General features: G+C 43.7%; 1 long non-coding RNA gene across 1 annotated transcript in view; it reads left to right on the top strand.

The window, feature by feature from the left end:
• The window catches only part of LOC122157248, a 21,044-nt gene extending 5,414 nt beyond the window's left edge, over positions 1 to 15,630 (top strand). Inside the window, exon 3 of the long non-coding RNA XR_006167814.1 lies at positions 15,302 to 15,630. This is a non-coding gene — a long non-coding RNA (uncharacterized LOC122157248). The remainder of the gene's footprint in view (positions 1 to 15,301) is intronic.

Here is a 15,630-nt window from a genome sequence, read left to right as displayed (position 1 = left end):
ACAGAAGGTGGGTGCAGCACTGTCAGAAGAACTGCAGTACCCATGCCCAAAACAAAATGCAGTTCTTTATGACTTACAAGTAAGTTATATTTTTCTTGTTAAGTTAGATGCTCATACAAACATCTAGAAAAAGCAAATGCAACTCCACAGGTACCTCCATGTTATGCATGGATGACCTAGAGTTTGTATTCAAGTGTTTTTGCATTCAAAAGGTGTAATAAACAACATAAAAATCAAATACATTATTTAAGAAGAAAAAAGCAACCTTCACTGTAACTTAAAGAGACAGTAATGGCATTGACTTTCTGTATGAGCAAAAGTAGCATATACGAGACCAACTTTTCCTGTACATACTCATTTCAGATGTTGAATTTGAAGCATCTTGTGCCTCTTTTTTGTACACATTGAACAGAATATACTTCACATTTCCTGAAAAACATTGCTCATGAAAGTCGTGGCTTAGTCCATATCAGGTTCTTTTTACACATGCAGAACCAGAGATACCGAAAATCAGCGGCCAGTTTTAAGAATGTTAGTCTTTACCTCTCTCTGCCTTAGTTTTCTCATCTGCATAATGTAAAAAATGAAACTTGCCCTGGCTGACGAGTGCCTTGATATCCAGGGAGGAGGTAGCAAAGTCTCTGTGATGAAGGTAAGCAATGCCCACTACACTGCATGGAATATCAACACTTAGATCACTTCTCACCCTCTGCTGCTTTTCTCTATAAATTAGATTTCTGTCTCCCATGTCTTTCTGCAGAGCTGTTCATACTCCTGTTTATTTCAGCATTCATACAGGAGTTCCATAACTTCATCATTTCATTCTTCCACCCAGCACAAAGGTCTTGGAAGCCAGTCAGATCACTTAATCTATTAAAATAATATTCTGTCCCAGAAGGCCAGTGTGATGCTTTTCATAAGCTCAAAGCCTACCCTGCTTGTTCAGGAAAGACTCCACATGAATGCTGAAGCAAGTCTAGCCTGCAGATCCTGATACGTAGTTAAAACAGGCCATGGCACAGCAGCTGTTTTGGCAGGTGGTTGCAGATGAGAAGTTTTTGTAGACCTTGAAAAGAAGAACTTGTTCCCTCTGTAGAGGTTGTATCCAAACACAGAATGTCTGTTTGTTTCTAATCTCAGCACTGAGCTGTGTCTAGGAGTCTCTGGATAGCTGCCTTGTGCACATGAAGGGAATGAGGAAGCTAATGCTTCTGATACCAAGGAGAGCCTTTACTCACTATAGCTGGAATAGTTTTGCTGCAGAAAGGAAGTGGGAGATTTGAGCAGCAAGGAGAAAAAAACTTGTGGCTTGGTCACTCATATAGGATGCTGGCGGTCCAGGTTGGCTTCCCAGTTCCTGCTCAGTGTTCCTAAATGTCTATGCAATATGGAGATGGGAATCTTGTTGGGACCTGAGTTGTTCCTGAGAGAGTAAACTCTTGGACAGAGAGATTCCTGCTTATTATAGAGGTGCATGTCATTTATGTCAAGGAAATTCTGCCTCTAAGGTCATTGGAATATGTTTTCAGTTTTGTGGCTGAGCCAAAGAAATCAGCATAGGGCTGAAATCAGTTTGAATTGATTGTGACAGAGATGTCTTTGTGTGTGTGTTCACAAGAAAAACTCTAGAATGTTGCTCTGAGTTGTGGCACATACATTATTCAACCCCAAATGAAAGCTTTCCTTACTCAGAGTGAAAAAAAACTAGTTAGCAGGCTAACTTAAAATTGCTGATGGCAGCAGCCACGATTTGCAAAAGCAGGCACTCATCTAGGCTGTGTGATACCCAGATTTGAATACACCCTCCATCTGAGAGGATCCGATCTGCATCTCCCCTTTCTCACAGAGGTATCTTCTCAAGGCTGTTGTACGTTAGCCAGACGTAGTCAAAAGGAGGAACCTTGCCTAACACAGTGATTTGTCTTGTCTTATGATTTAATCTTTTTAAAAGGCAATACATTTCTGACATGCTGAAATAGGTGGGGTTTTTTTTTTCAGGTGTTTTGTTGTTGTTGTTGTGTTTTGTTTGGTTTGTTTTTTTTTCAGTTCAAGGCAAATTATAATTCTGAAAGAGGCCAGTTCATAGATCTATTATTTCTCTGCTTTTTGATTGTTGTTTTGGTTTGGTTTTGAACTGTCCAATGGACTCCTAAAAATAGGATATAATCTTCTACTGAAATCTGTGGGAGAGTAGAAAAAGGATACAAATGATACCAGTCTCTTGAGGACTTTTCTAGAAGGGCCTCTGTTTTATCATTAAAAAAATATGAAATATAACATGCTTTAAGTCGTGTGCCAAATAGTTTGATTTAAACTTCAGATTATGGGATTGAAAAGCTTTTTTAATGTAAAATATTTCTTGCAAAATCTGAAACAAGCATATGTTGACTCATAGCAGAAAAAATGAATCATAAAGCATAGCTATTTGGATATTCACAGCAATGAACACCAAAACCTCCAACAGTTTCAGCAAATTGTAAAACAGACTCTACACACCAACTGGGCTGACCAGGCTCCTCCAAAGGAGCAAGAACTAAAAAGGGAAAGAAAGAACAGCAGACAGGGAGGGCAAGGAAAGAATAACCAAAATAACTTCAAATCTGCTGCCTTCAAAATCAAGAATCTCTTGGATGTCTACAGTCCTGAAGTCCTGATAATAACAATGAAATCTGAATAGAGATCACATTGCGAAATGGAGCTCTAAACAAATACCTATATTATTACATTGCCTATCTAATCCCAGAATGTGAGGGAGAGAGGAAGGGAGGAAGCGAGGAAGGCAGACAGGAAGGAAGGAAGGAAGGCAGTCAGAAAGGAAAGAAACAGGGAGAAGCACAGGAGCCCAGATCTTTGGTCTTTACTGGGCTAGAACAACACAGTTCCTTTCCTTGAAGGCAATCTCCCTACCCTAGAGTGGAACACTAACTGTGCAACTGAAGAAAGAGAACAGAACAAATGGAAAACTTTAGTTATTCATTAGATTATTTCAAGATCTACTACATTCTATTAGTTGGGTACGTAGTACGTAGAGACATTTAGTTTTTCCCGTGCTGGGGTCCTACCTCATTACCAGTGGATGTGTTCTTGGGCTTGCAAGAAGGGCACTGAGGGTGTGTTGGAGCTTGGCAGGGAAATAATGGGCTCAGTATAGCAAGAGAAGAGACTGCTGCCAGCAAGAACATGGAAAGCCACAGGGAAGCTAACTAGCCCAGGGAGCCTGCATACCCAATGCTTCAATGATTGAAAAGGTGGGAAGTTGCATCCCTGGGGGAAAAGAACTATCTGCTACAGGGGATGTCTGTGCATTGGAAATTAATTGGAATTCAGAAGATTATTTATGAGCTCAGATGTAAATCCTCACTCTCAGTTTTTGAATAGTTGAAGTTTAAAAAGGAAGCATGGAAAATGTACTTCCTGGGAGACAGTGCTTGTAAAAACTTTGAAGTGAATTCTAAAGGGCTCTTCGTCAGCTTCTAATGAAGAGATGGCTGAATTTCTTAAGTAAGTTCACAATGCAAGACCTGGTTCACAGCCCATTCTAACCAGCAGGTATTTTCTTTGGACATAGTTAGATCACATGTGTGAACTATCATTTGTGTTTTCTGCTGAAATTGTTAATCACTTGGGGATTTTTCAGAGGTACTCTAAATACCAGAGGAAAGATCAAAACTTATTTCAGGTGTGATGTAATGCACTTTAGTGGAATCTTCCCAGGGATTTATCTGGTGTACTATTCACAAATTATGATTATTTGAAATGTAACTAAAATTAATTACAGGCTTTCAAATCCTCTTGGTATTTGAACTGCTGCAATGATTTTGCATTTACTTATGAAAAAGCTTCCACAATTGTAAATGCTTAAACCTATTAGCAGAAAGTACTTGACTCTAATCTCATTCTTCGACAATTATTTGGAAAATTGTACACAGAAATGGCTATTTAATTCAGTTTACCTGTAATGCAGCTCATGTCTCAATGAGAAGAATCAATGCAAACTCATCCACATGTATGCTCATAGTGTTATATATTTTAAAACGCTTGAAAATTAAGATGGAAAATGAACCACCTGAGGTATTTCAAAACCAACTCATCAAGATTACCTTGTCAAAGACAGCATTTTTCATTGAGAAGAGGTTAGACCAAATATGGGCTTTCTAAATGGACACTCTGTTGGAGATAGAAGTTGACAAAACGAAAACAAAAACAAAGAAACAAACAAAGAAAGCACACATTTCAGAGAATATAAGGCCCCACCTTACTCTTTTACAACTTATTTTACTGGCAAATGCGTCTGACTCACTCCAAACATTAGGGAAAAAAAAAGAAACCACTGAAATCATTCAAGCATTAAGAATGGCAGAACGAAGTTTTGATGGAGAAAAAGATGAGAATTACAAATCAGTGTTTTTATGGAAAATGAAGTGTAATATTGACTCCAGACAAACTCCCATTTCTGGTAAACTTGGGAGACATTATCAGTTAACAACTGCCAAGCAAATGTAATCAACAGTAGAGTGTTCTGCACTGTTACTGCAAAGGCCATCATCCTTTTTCCAAAGCGCCTAAAAACTGACACATATTTGTTTCCATGTAAATGCAGTGTTATGCTTGCTCCTATTGGCAGCTTGCATTTGAGGGAATCTGACTTCCTTCTATCCGCTTTCAGCTGAAACAAAAATATATGTCTGATCAGCTTGGGGCAATGAAGTTGCCCTGGCACTGCTTTTCTCGGTTGTCCAGGCCTTGAGTACACCCCTGGTCCTTGATGTACATTTTTCTTCAATACACTGCAACAGTATTTACTGCTCAGAGCCTTGTTGTGGAAGTTAATTTTTTTCCATCAGCAAGCAAGCAAGCTGGGGAAAGATGAGAAAAAAGGAATGTTAAATCTCTGTGCAGACTCAAGCTGACAGTCAGCCAGCAAAGCCATTGCTGCCTAAGTTATTTAGTTAAAAGAATACGTGAGAAATGTAACATTAGATGACAGTCGTGTCAGAGAACATGACATCATCAGTTTCCAGCTGCTGATTAATCATGCAAAAGAAATTAATTTGGACATGGACAAGTATGAATCTAACTTTTGGGACAAATAACCACATTCATAAGGGAAGTAGAAGAGAAGAATTTACCAAGTCTTTGGTCAAGTTAAATCATTTCTTTTAGAACTGACATAACCATCAATTCTCTCTGTTCCTGTCAGATACATCGCCAAATCCTAAGGGCTCAATTGCAGTTTTGCATTATTCAGTCTTCTGGCTTCTGAAGAATTACTGGAGAATTCCCCATGTGCAGATCTCGTCATCAGCTTGAGGGAGAGAAGATGGGAAAAGGAGTGGAAGACAATTAAAACCAGTGAAAATTTGGGAGTTTCAGTGAGACTGAGCAGCAAAGGAGCCCCTGGCTCTTTTGTCTCAAGGACTTTGGGAAGGTTTCCTAGGGCACTCAGCACTCCAAGTAACATGGATCTTTTAGCTCTATCATTCACCTTATCTCAGCTTTCAAAAACATTCACAAAACCTGGACTCATGTAAAGCATCTCACAGTGTCCCACACAACATCCCGGTCTCTAAATTGGAGAGATGAATTTGTTGGATGGTCCCCTCAACGCATAAGGGTTTGGCTGCATGGTTGCACCCAGGGTGACGGTCAAGTGGTGTTCCTCAGGGGCCAGTACTGGCATCAGTAGTGTTTAACATCTTTGTCAGTGATGTGGGCGGGAGGGCTGTACATTCAATTGGCAATTTTGGAGATGGCACCGATCTGTGTGGTGCTGACAGTACATTGGAGGGAAGGGATGCCATCCAGAGGGACCTGCACAGCCTGGAGAAGTGGGCCTGTGTGAACATCATAAAGTCTAACAAGGCCAACTGCAATGTCCTGCATGTGGGTCAGGGCAATCCCAATAGTAAATACAGGTTGGGTGATGCGTGAATAGAGAGCAACCCTGTGGAGAAGGATTTTTGGGGTACTGGTGAATGGATAGCTCAACAAGAGCCAGAAATCTGCATTTGCAGCCCAAAAGGCCAAGTATATCCTGGGCTACATCAGAAGCGTGTCCAGCAGGTTAAGGGAGGTGATTCTTCCCCTCTGCTTCATTCTTGTGAGGCCCAACTTACAGTGCTGCAGTCAGCTCTGGGGCCCTGCAAGAAAGATGTGAAGTTGCTGGAGTGAGTGGGTCCGAAGGAGACCATGAAGATACCAGAGGACTGAAGCACCTCTGCTATGGAGACAGGCTGAGGGAGCTGGGTTTGTTCAGCCTGGAGAAGAGAAAGCTCCAGGGGGACCTCATAATGTCCTTGCAGTACCTAAAGGGGGCCTACAAGAAGGCTGGAGAGAGATGCTTTATCAGGAAGTGCAGCAATAGAACAAGGAATAAGAGCTTTAAAGTTAAATAGGGAGATTTAGATTAGATGTTAGGAGGAAATTCTTTACTCAGAGGGCCTGGCACTGCTGCCCAGAGAAGCTGTGGGTGCCCCAACCCTGGAGGCACTCAAGGCCAAGTTGGATGGGGCCCTGGGCAGCCTGAGCTGGTGGGAGGTGTCCCTGATGATGGCAAGAGGAGTAGAACTGGACAGCATTTAAAGTCTTTTCCAACCCAAACCTGTGATTCTGTGATTCTTTGATATACAAGGGATGACTTGGCCCAGTTTGCTGAGCAGGATAGCTCCAATGAACTTCACTCTTTGCGTCAGCACCATTGCACTTTCTAAGTGCTAAGGCACCTGCTAACAGTCTTCCCTGAAGGCTTTAAGTCCAAGTATGCTCGTGAGATGCTCTTTCCAAAATCAGGGCCCTGCCTCACACAGGGGCTGTTCCTACAAATAATCATTTTAATTTGTCTAACTTTAAATTCCATTCCACCAACCATAATAAATTATGGGCAGAACCATTTTCCCTCCACATCTCTTCTTGAAACAAGAAAATTGGTAGATAGTTCTCTGATTACCACTGTTGCTGTTGACGCAAATGGCCTCTCACTAGATCCTCTAGTTCTTGTTCAGTCCCATCCATCACCTTCACTGGGCAGAAGAACTGTTCAGTAAACTGTCTCTTAGTGCCAGATGGGTTTATAAGAAGAATAAAAAAAGAAGACATTTCATTGTTTCAACATTTTGTTCTTTTCAGGAAATATCAGAAATGTGAAACAGAGGGAAACAAAATGTGTTGATGTTGGATTTTTTTTAAATAATATATACTTGAAATCCCGTTCAAAAATGACCCTTATGAGAGTTAAAGAAATTTGGTTCTGTAGTTAAGAAAATAAGTATCTCTGCCAACAAATGATGGGTGTTTCCAGAATACTGTTTCTCTGATTGGGAAGGGTCATTCCAAAGCATTCCTCTGGCAGCTTTTAGTAATACATCTCCTTCTCCCTGAGGAAGATATCCTCTTAATCTCTCAGCCAGCAGGAGAGAATGTAAGGGAACTAGCAAATCTCAAATTTTGTCACAGGGAGATGCATGTGTAAAGTTCCTTGGAGTTACTCCCTTCCCGTTCCTTGCAAAACATCCCTGAATAAAAGCTGTGCTATGTTCTTGGTGGAGAGAAGACCACAAAGGTTGCCTGTTTTCTCGGTGCTTCTGGCTGGACTTGCCAGGCCAGCAAGCTGGGCTGGGCTGCCACTCTGATGCACCATCCTCCATTCTGCCCATCTCAGCAGTCCTTGGTAATCCAGTCCTGAACGCTGCTGACTGGCAGCGTGGGAGAATCAGTCTCAAACAGCGAGGGCTACTGGCCTCTGTAGATGTGTCCAGAAAGGAAAGCAAAGGATCAAAACGGATCAAAGAGCTGGCGGGAAGAGAACGCTGAGGATCTGTGGGCCCCACAGCTCTCTCTCCTCTTTGTCCTTTTGCATCTCAGTATGTTTGTTACTCAGGCAGTTAGGTGAATTCCCCTGGGAAAAAGAGAGCAGCCAGCTGGAACTCTGTATTGCCCATCATAGGCCGGCAGGAAGCAGGGAGCAAATATACCACCTTTAGGAACCCATTAGAGTCTGGTCATCAGCTGTCATTCAACAGGCACTCTTCTCCGGGCCAAATCTTCATCTTCCGTTTCCAGCTATAATGGCTTTTAAGATATCTAACTTCAAGCAGCTTCACTCTGGCTTCTGCCAGACCATGCAGTATCTTTCACCTTTTCCAAAGGAAAAGAAGAACAGACAGTCCCTTCCTTGGAACATGGAAAAACAGTGCAAAGAAGGGCACACTTGAGAAGAGTGGCAAACTTCATGGGGAAGCGAACAACCATGCATACTTTTGAAATCTGCCTTCTCGCTCAGGCACCTGAATGTGGCTTTACTTGTTTCAGCTCAGTTACATATAAATGTAAACTGGTCATAGAAACATACCCAAGGTTTGTGAGAGCATGGCATTAATGTGCAAAATGTCAAAAATCTGAAACTTTGTAGATTGTAGCAATGGCTTAAAAATCTTTTACGTGTGTTCCATCAGAGATGAATAACTCAAACAGTTCAGAAGCAACCTGAAAACATTTGGAGTTAGAGGAGACTTGTCCCAGACATACCAGACAGGGCAGGTGGGAGGGCAGCAAAGAAAACTGCTGTGTTGCTGGATTTGCTGCAGACAGGGGTGGCAGTTTGAGGGCAATGCATAGTTCCAAGGATGGATGACTGCAGAGCTGGGCAGGGAGCAGCAGGGAGATAAGGCTCTGAGTACTACTTGGTACTAGAACAGGTTGTGGATGGAAAACTGCTCTTGGTACTATCCAAAAAAACAGAGGCTGTGCCAGCAAGGGTGTGCTACAGAGGTGAGTGCCTGTCGGATGTGCTAGCCTGTCAGGATACACAGAAGAGAAAGTAACAGAGCAGCAGTTTGTGTGTGCTCATGTGGATCATCTTAGGAGTACCTGTGGTCATTGAATGTGTACTTCAACTCTTATTACGGCCAAGTGTGAAAACAATAATGAAAATTATGTAAAATCAACATAGATCTGCCAGTTTGATAAATTCTCCTGCACTCATTTGGAGATCTTTTTTTTTTCCTTTCACAGTGGAACAAAAGCAAACATCTGTCCTTTCTTGTCTCTGCACTATTAGGAATATAGTGGTAAATCCTTAAAAAGGATTGTTATTCCATGGGCTTTCAGTTGAATGCAAAAACAGTTTCTTAGAGACATCCAACACGTTTTGTTTTAAATTAAATGCCCGCATCCCAGAATGAGCTTTAAAATTACTAATTATGTCCTCTTTAGTGCCCTCTCTTTACCAGTTTTTCAGAACAGAGATCCTTCACTGCAGAGTGGAAACTTGGACAGCATTTCTTGTGATTTCATGTTCATCTAGGTGCAGTGGAATTTCATGGCCCTGGAGACTGCACGTCCTGCTGTGTACTACGAAACCCAAAGCAGTCACACAGGCACGCTGTACATTTAATAAATAGCTTATCTTTTTTCCTGCCGCTATCGTATCTATCTCAAACAAATGCAAAGCTGCCCAATTATGGCCATGTGGTCACAGCCTAGTGGAATAAGTATGACCCACGAGTAGAAAAAACCTCTTCAAACAATGAAGCAGTATATCTCTGCAGTTGTTTTATCCCCACAACCACAGAACGAGGTACAACTTTTAATAGCCTCGGGGTTCAGCTGGGATAGATTTCCCTTTGTTATTTCATTTTTACTGAAGTTCAGTAACACTGCAGAGTTCATGTGCTCCTCGTGCTTCTTGTTTGGTCTGTGCAAAAAAAGGAAACATTAATGCTGAATCACGGGTCACTCCCCAGATATGCATGTGTTTGTATTCTTATTATCAGCAAATAGCAACCATGAGCCTACTTGCCAATGCTGCAGCTCAGAGGACCACAGTTATGGTGCACATTGGGCTCTTCTCTGGCACGAGGCAAAACTAGGAACAGCAGAACTGTTGGGTATATCAGGGTATAAAACACCCAGCAGGCATTCACATTAGTCTTTCACGTCTTCATTTTGAGTAATTTACTAGCTGGGGGAAAAATGAAGGGGCCACTGACATGTGCACATTGAATCACGAGAAAAGTAAACTCTTGTGCTTGCGATAGGGTTTCCTAACCTTTCTTGCCTTACGTCTGTGCATGTAATTCCTTGTCAGATTACTTCACTATGAATAATATTTTCCATATATACATTTTAAATCTCTTGAGCTCTGTAACAGCTCACCAAAGTCCTGCAGCAAAACCTGATCTTCTTAACCATGCACTAATGCTCTGCATGCATTAGTGCTGTGCATGGCTATACGGGTCTTCCTCCAAAGGCCACTGAGATCTTTGGCTGCTTTCTGAGCTGCACTGAGCCATATTGCTTGGTGCAGCACAGGGCGAGGTGTGGGCAGGAATGGGTGGAGGAGGCTCTCGGAAAACAAAACTGGTTCCTCTGTGATCCAGGTGGATGCACGAGCTCAGACAGACGTGGGCGCAAAACACAGTCTGCCCAGAATCACATCAGCTTGCTACTGGTGCCTCTGCAGAGCTCTTGATGTTCTTAGTGTTCTTAGTCCCAGAGTAGGAGCTGGCACAACAAATACTAACCAGTCCCTCCTTAATTCTGCCTTCCTATGTGTGTCTGCAGGACAGCAGGAGGGGGTGCAAACGACCAGGTAACCCAGCTCAGAGGTCACAGAGCTGTGCAGAGCTGCTGCTTTCTGAGCTGTTTTCGTGTTGAAGCAGTGCAGGTTTGATGCAAGACAAACACCAGAGTCCTATTCACTAGCTTTGCCTGCCAACTAGCCAGGCCAGAAATGTGCTGTCGCTGTGACAGCCACCTGCCCAAACAGCAGCCAGTGTTCCTTCACCTCCTCTGCGGTTCCTTTTCTCATGAAGTATCAGCCAAATTGATTTTCCATCACACTTTCTGGCTCTAGAATTACTCTGTATTTGTCCATTTCTATATTTTACAAGATGATGATATTCAACTCACTGGTGAGAAAGTGCTATAAAATACTGGCTTTCACTGCAGTGATGCTGACAATCCTTCTGGTGCTGAAATTGATAAATTGTGGCCATTCAGAAGACTCAACTCTGAAATACAGTGAAGGCTGTTTTGTCCAACTGGTCCAAAACATGAGAAAGTAATAATTTACAAAATGAATTTTAATACAAAGGAAGAATGTAAGAAGGATACTTAAGGAATTGGTGTTTTATGACTCTGCTATTATGCTATTTTTCTGTGTTTTTTTAACAACTGGATTGATACCAAATGGATTGTGGTCCTTTCTGTCCTATTATAGCTTTACAACACAGCCCATGCCATATGAATTGAGTGCATCTAAGTGTTTGAGTAGGATGACCAGCATCTATCATACAACTGTTCTGCCCTCTCCATAGAAGGAGGTGTTTCTGCAGTACAGGACCTTGTTTCCATAATCTCTGTGGTTTTGTTTTTTTTTCATTGTTACTGCTGTTTGGATTGGGGAATGTGTCCTTTAAAGCAGTACACATCTTCTCTAGTTTTCCCTAAGGAAAACAGATCAGGGGAATATGCCATGCACTTGGAGTGTAAAGTACTGAGACTTGCTCATGTTCACTGGGTGCAGCGAACACATTTGGAACAACTATTTTTAAATAAAGCACAATAATTAATTGGTCTGCCTTCAAGTGCACTGAGGTGCTGAGAAGACATTAGTTTTGACAGCTGTGATATTTCTTTCCCAAAACACTTACAGTCGTGTGTCAGCAGGAGATGTTACACAGCCAGGACAGCTTTGTGACCTTAATTGTCTGTCCTTGCTTTGTTTCAGGAATAAATACATCCTGCTGTGAACATGAGCCTTTCCTAAGTGGAAGAGTCTGCTCGTTTTAGTGGCCTCACACTAGAACAAGGAGAAGGCGCCCACACAAGTGTTTGCATACAAAGACATAACCCAGCCTGCTTTGATAACCTCACGCATTGCAATGCTTTTCTTTGGGAGCAAGAAGTATAAATTCAAATGAAGAACACAGATTAAGCATAAGTGAGCTCTTTTGGGAATGCAAATTGCACTTTTGCTTGATGATGTGTGCTGAGATGGCAAGTGAGTCAGAGTGGGGCTGTCCTTATTTTCTCTTCTTAGAGCACTGAATGCAAAAGTGCCAAAGATACGTAGGGTGTCCTCAGCAGCACCAAGCAGCTACAGCTGCGCTGTGTCTGGAGACTCCATCTGGTCTAGGAGAAAAACTTGTCTGCTTTCTTACCTCCATTCTTGTTGCTGGTTTGGACTAACAGTGTGTTTCAGTTTGTGCTTTTCACTTAGTCCAAGCTCAGACACTTGGTTTCCACTTGATTGGAAACAAGTGTGCTGAAAGCTGCCTGCAGTTTCTTCACTACACAATGTGCACTGCTGCCTGGCTGTAGTCTGAAAGTAATTATTTTCTACCCATACCTGCCCATTCTGAAAAGGTATTTATCCCTGGATATATATTTTTTTCTCTCAACTTTTATTAGCAGCTTCCTTCATAAAGAGAAACTTGTTGCTAGTGTAATGTCACAGAATAGCTCTAACACTCTCTCTGGACATCACATATTGCAATTCTTTGGCCCAAATTCTGCAATATTTTAAGGCCATGACCCATTAGGTAGTTCTGAATCAGTAAATATGCTGCAGCGAGTTCACTACTCCCTTGTCTTGACCTCTGCAGATAGGATGGGATCAGAAGGGACTTGAATTTGTGTGACTTGTGTGATCTGGATGGGCTGGATAGCTGGGCTGAGGACAAGACCAAGGGCTGAGTCCTTCACTTTGGCTACAACAATCCCAGGCAAAACTACAGATGTAGGGCAGAGTGACTGGAACACTGTATAGAGGAAACAGACCTGGGGACTCACCTGAACATGAGCCAGCACTGTGCCCAGGTGGCCAAGAAGACCAATGACATCCTGGCTTGTATGAGAAATAGTGTTGCCAGCAGGAGCAGGGGTGTGATCATCCCTCTGTACTTAGCCCTGCTGAGGCTGCACCTTGAGTACCATGTTCACATCTGGGCCCTTACTACAAGTAAGACATTTTGACCTTGGAGTGTGAAGGGCGACAAAGCTGTGAGGGGTCTGAAGCACAAGTCTTATGGAGAGCAGCTGAAGGAATTGGGGTGATTCTGTTGGAGAAGAGGAGGCTCAGGGGAGACCTTATCACTCTCTACAACTGCTGAAAGGAGACTGTGACGAGATGAAGGTTGGCCTCTTTTCCCATGTAACTAGCAATAGGACTAGAGGGAATGGCCTCCAGTTGTGCCGGGAGAGGTTTAGCTTGGCCATTAGGAAATATTTCTTCTCTGAAAGAATGTCCAGGCGTTGGAATGGGATGTCCAGGGAGGTGGTAGGTTGGACGGGGTCCTGGGCAACCTGATCTGAATGTGTATGTTTGGTGGCCCTGCTAGGCAGGGGGGTTGGAACTGCATGATCCTTGAGGTCCCTTCCAACCCGGGTGATTCTGTGATTCTGTGATTCTGTGATTCTGTGATTCTGTGGTGGAGTCACAGTCCCTGGAAGTGTTCAAGAAACATTTAGATGTTGTACTAAGGAACATGGCTTAGTGGGAAATATTGGTGATAGGTGAATGGATGGACTGCATGATTTTGGAGGTCTTTTCCAACCTGGGGGATTCTATGGTTCTTTGACTTTAAGAAAGGACTTTAAGCACCCATCATGGTTATGCTGGTGAGAATTCTCTCAATGTAAATAACCCCACAGAACAGTCAAAACATGCAAACAGATATGCAGCAGTGCTTGCAAGTACGTGCATATTATATTAGAATACCACAGTGCTGCTCTTTTAAGCTCCTTTAAGAAGGAAGATACCCTTTCATCTGCATCTATCTATCTGAATTTATTTTTTCTTTCAAATGTTCCCACTTTTGGCTGATGTGAGGGAATGAGAGCAACAAAAAAAAATGGAATCTGCAGATATTTGCACACATGAGTAAGCTTGTGCCCATGAATAGTGCCATTATACTCAGTGGGTCACTTTGCTGAGAAAGATTGATCACAGGCTTTATTTCGTGAAAGACCAGTTCCTAACCGAGCACAGACACTGAGGGAACAGGCTCAAGTGGAAAAAGTCTAAAAATCTCTTTTCCTGCCCTGAATTCAAAATAACATTTCTCTACTGGAAAAACAAACATAAGCTCATTCTGGGTGTCCGTCTGTCTGCCTGTGGGATTGGCAGTCCGCACCTTCGGCAGATTCAGAGGCCTTTCTGCCCCTTGTTTAGACTCAGGAGGTTACGCCTTAATGACAAAAAGCTGGTCTGCTGTGACATCCATTTCCCCCTCTAGGGAAAATTCCTAGCTGTGAAATCCCAGCAGAGACATTTCACAGCTGTTTGGTTTGGGTTGTTTTTCTTTTTTTTTTTTTTTTTTTTGTCTTTTTCCATGGCCAATCCAGACCAACCCAGAAGTTGCCATCTAGGTCTGACCTTGACACTACTCGGAGAGCAAATTACAGAGCCTGCTCTCCTGAAGTGCTGACACAGGGACAACTATATCCAATGAGTTATCTTGATACAGAAATCACACTGTATCACAGCCAAGAGCCTGCTTCTTCTGCCAAGTGGGACCCGTGCCTGGGGGCTGAGGAGCTGAGGAAGCACTGCCTGTGGCCTCCTCTGTCCCAGAGAGGACAGCAGTGTCCTGGAAGTGGCTGCCCTGCCCAAAGCCGGGGCAGAGCCACAGGAACGGATGTGCCTGACAGCTTCCATCCCTTGGGTTTGGCCACCGGTGGCCACCCACCCCATGGGATGTGCTCATGCAAGGCTGCCCAACCCAGTGGCGTAGAACCAAGTTGGAAGGGACCCCTAAAGGCCATCTGGTCCAACTCTCCTGCATTGAGCAGGGACACCTACAACTCCATCCAGTGCTCAGAGCCTGTCCAGCCTGACTTTGGTCTGCTGCAGGTGACCAACGTGCTGAAAAGCATCAGGACCGAGCTGTTGTGACTGCCTAGGCGGATGTCTGCCTTACAGTGGGTGCATGGGTGGATCGGGGACCTTCAGGTCTTTGTTCCTGTGGGTGCAGGCACAAGACTTTGCCTCAGTGGTTGTATACAGAAGAGGAATATGAAGGCCAAAGGGGGGGTGGAGGGGGGCTGGAAAGGGAAGCAGAGGTGTGAGAGGAGAGTGGGAGGGTGCGTCTGTCCTTTTGTCCCTGCCAGCTGTCCCGGGCACCATGTGGAGCCCCATAGGGCCAGGCCCCGTGCAGAGTTGAGGGTGCAGGACTCGCAGCGAGCCAGCTGCAGGGCGCCGGGGAGAGGGGTGGAAAACGGATCGTGTATCTTTAACCCACAGAGGCCGAAACGTGGTTTTTTTCTTAGTTAACAATGGAAACTTTTTTTTTTTTTTTAGTGTTTCCCTCCAGCGGTCCTGCCAAGCAGCACAGAGCGACCAAGAGAGCGAGCGAGAGAGCGAAAAAAAAAAAGAAACTTGTTCCGCTGAGTTCAACCCCAGACAGGCTCACAACTTCCTTCCTGCTTTCCTACCCCCTCCCTCCGCTCTCCTCCTTCTCTCGGCTCCTCTCCCTCTCCTCCTCCTTCTCCTGCTCTTGCCGCTGCTCCTGCTCTCCCCACCGTTCCGGCCGCACGACGAGAGGGCTCCGCGGACCTGGCCGCAGCGCGGAGCGGGGAACGCCGCTCTCCCGTCCCCGAGGGGCGATATATCCGCGGGGAGCGCGGAAC

Source organism: Centrocercus urophasianus, unplaced genomic scaffold, assembly GCF_019232065.1.
Source record: "Centrocercus urophasianus isolate 14NV4802_14NV808 unplaced genomic scaffold, USGS_Curo_1.0 seq_10, whole genome shotgun sequence".
NCBI lineage: Eukaryota > Metazoa > Chordata > Aves > Galliformes > Phasianidae > Centrocercus > Centrocercus urophasianus.
This window is presented reverse-complemented; position numbering and strand designations above follow the sequence as displayed.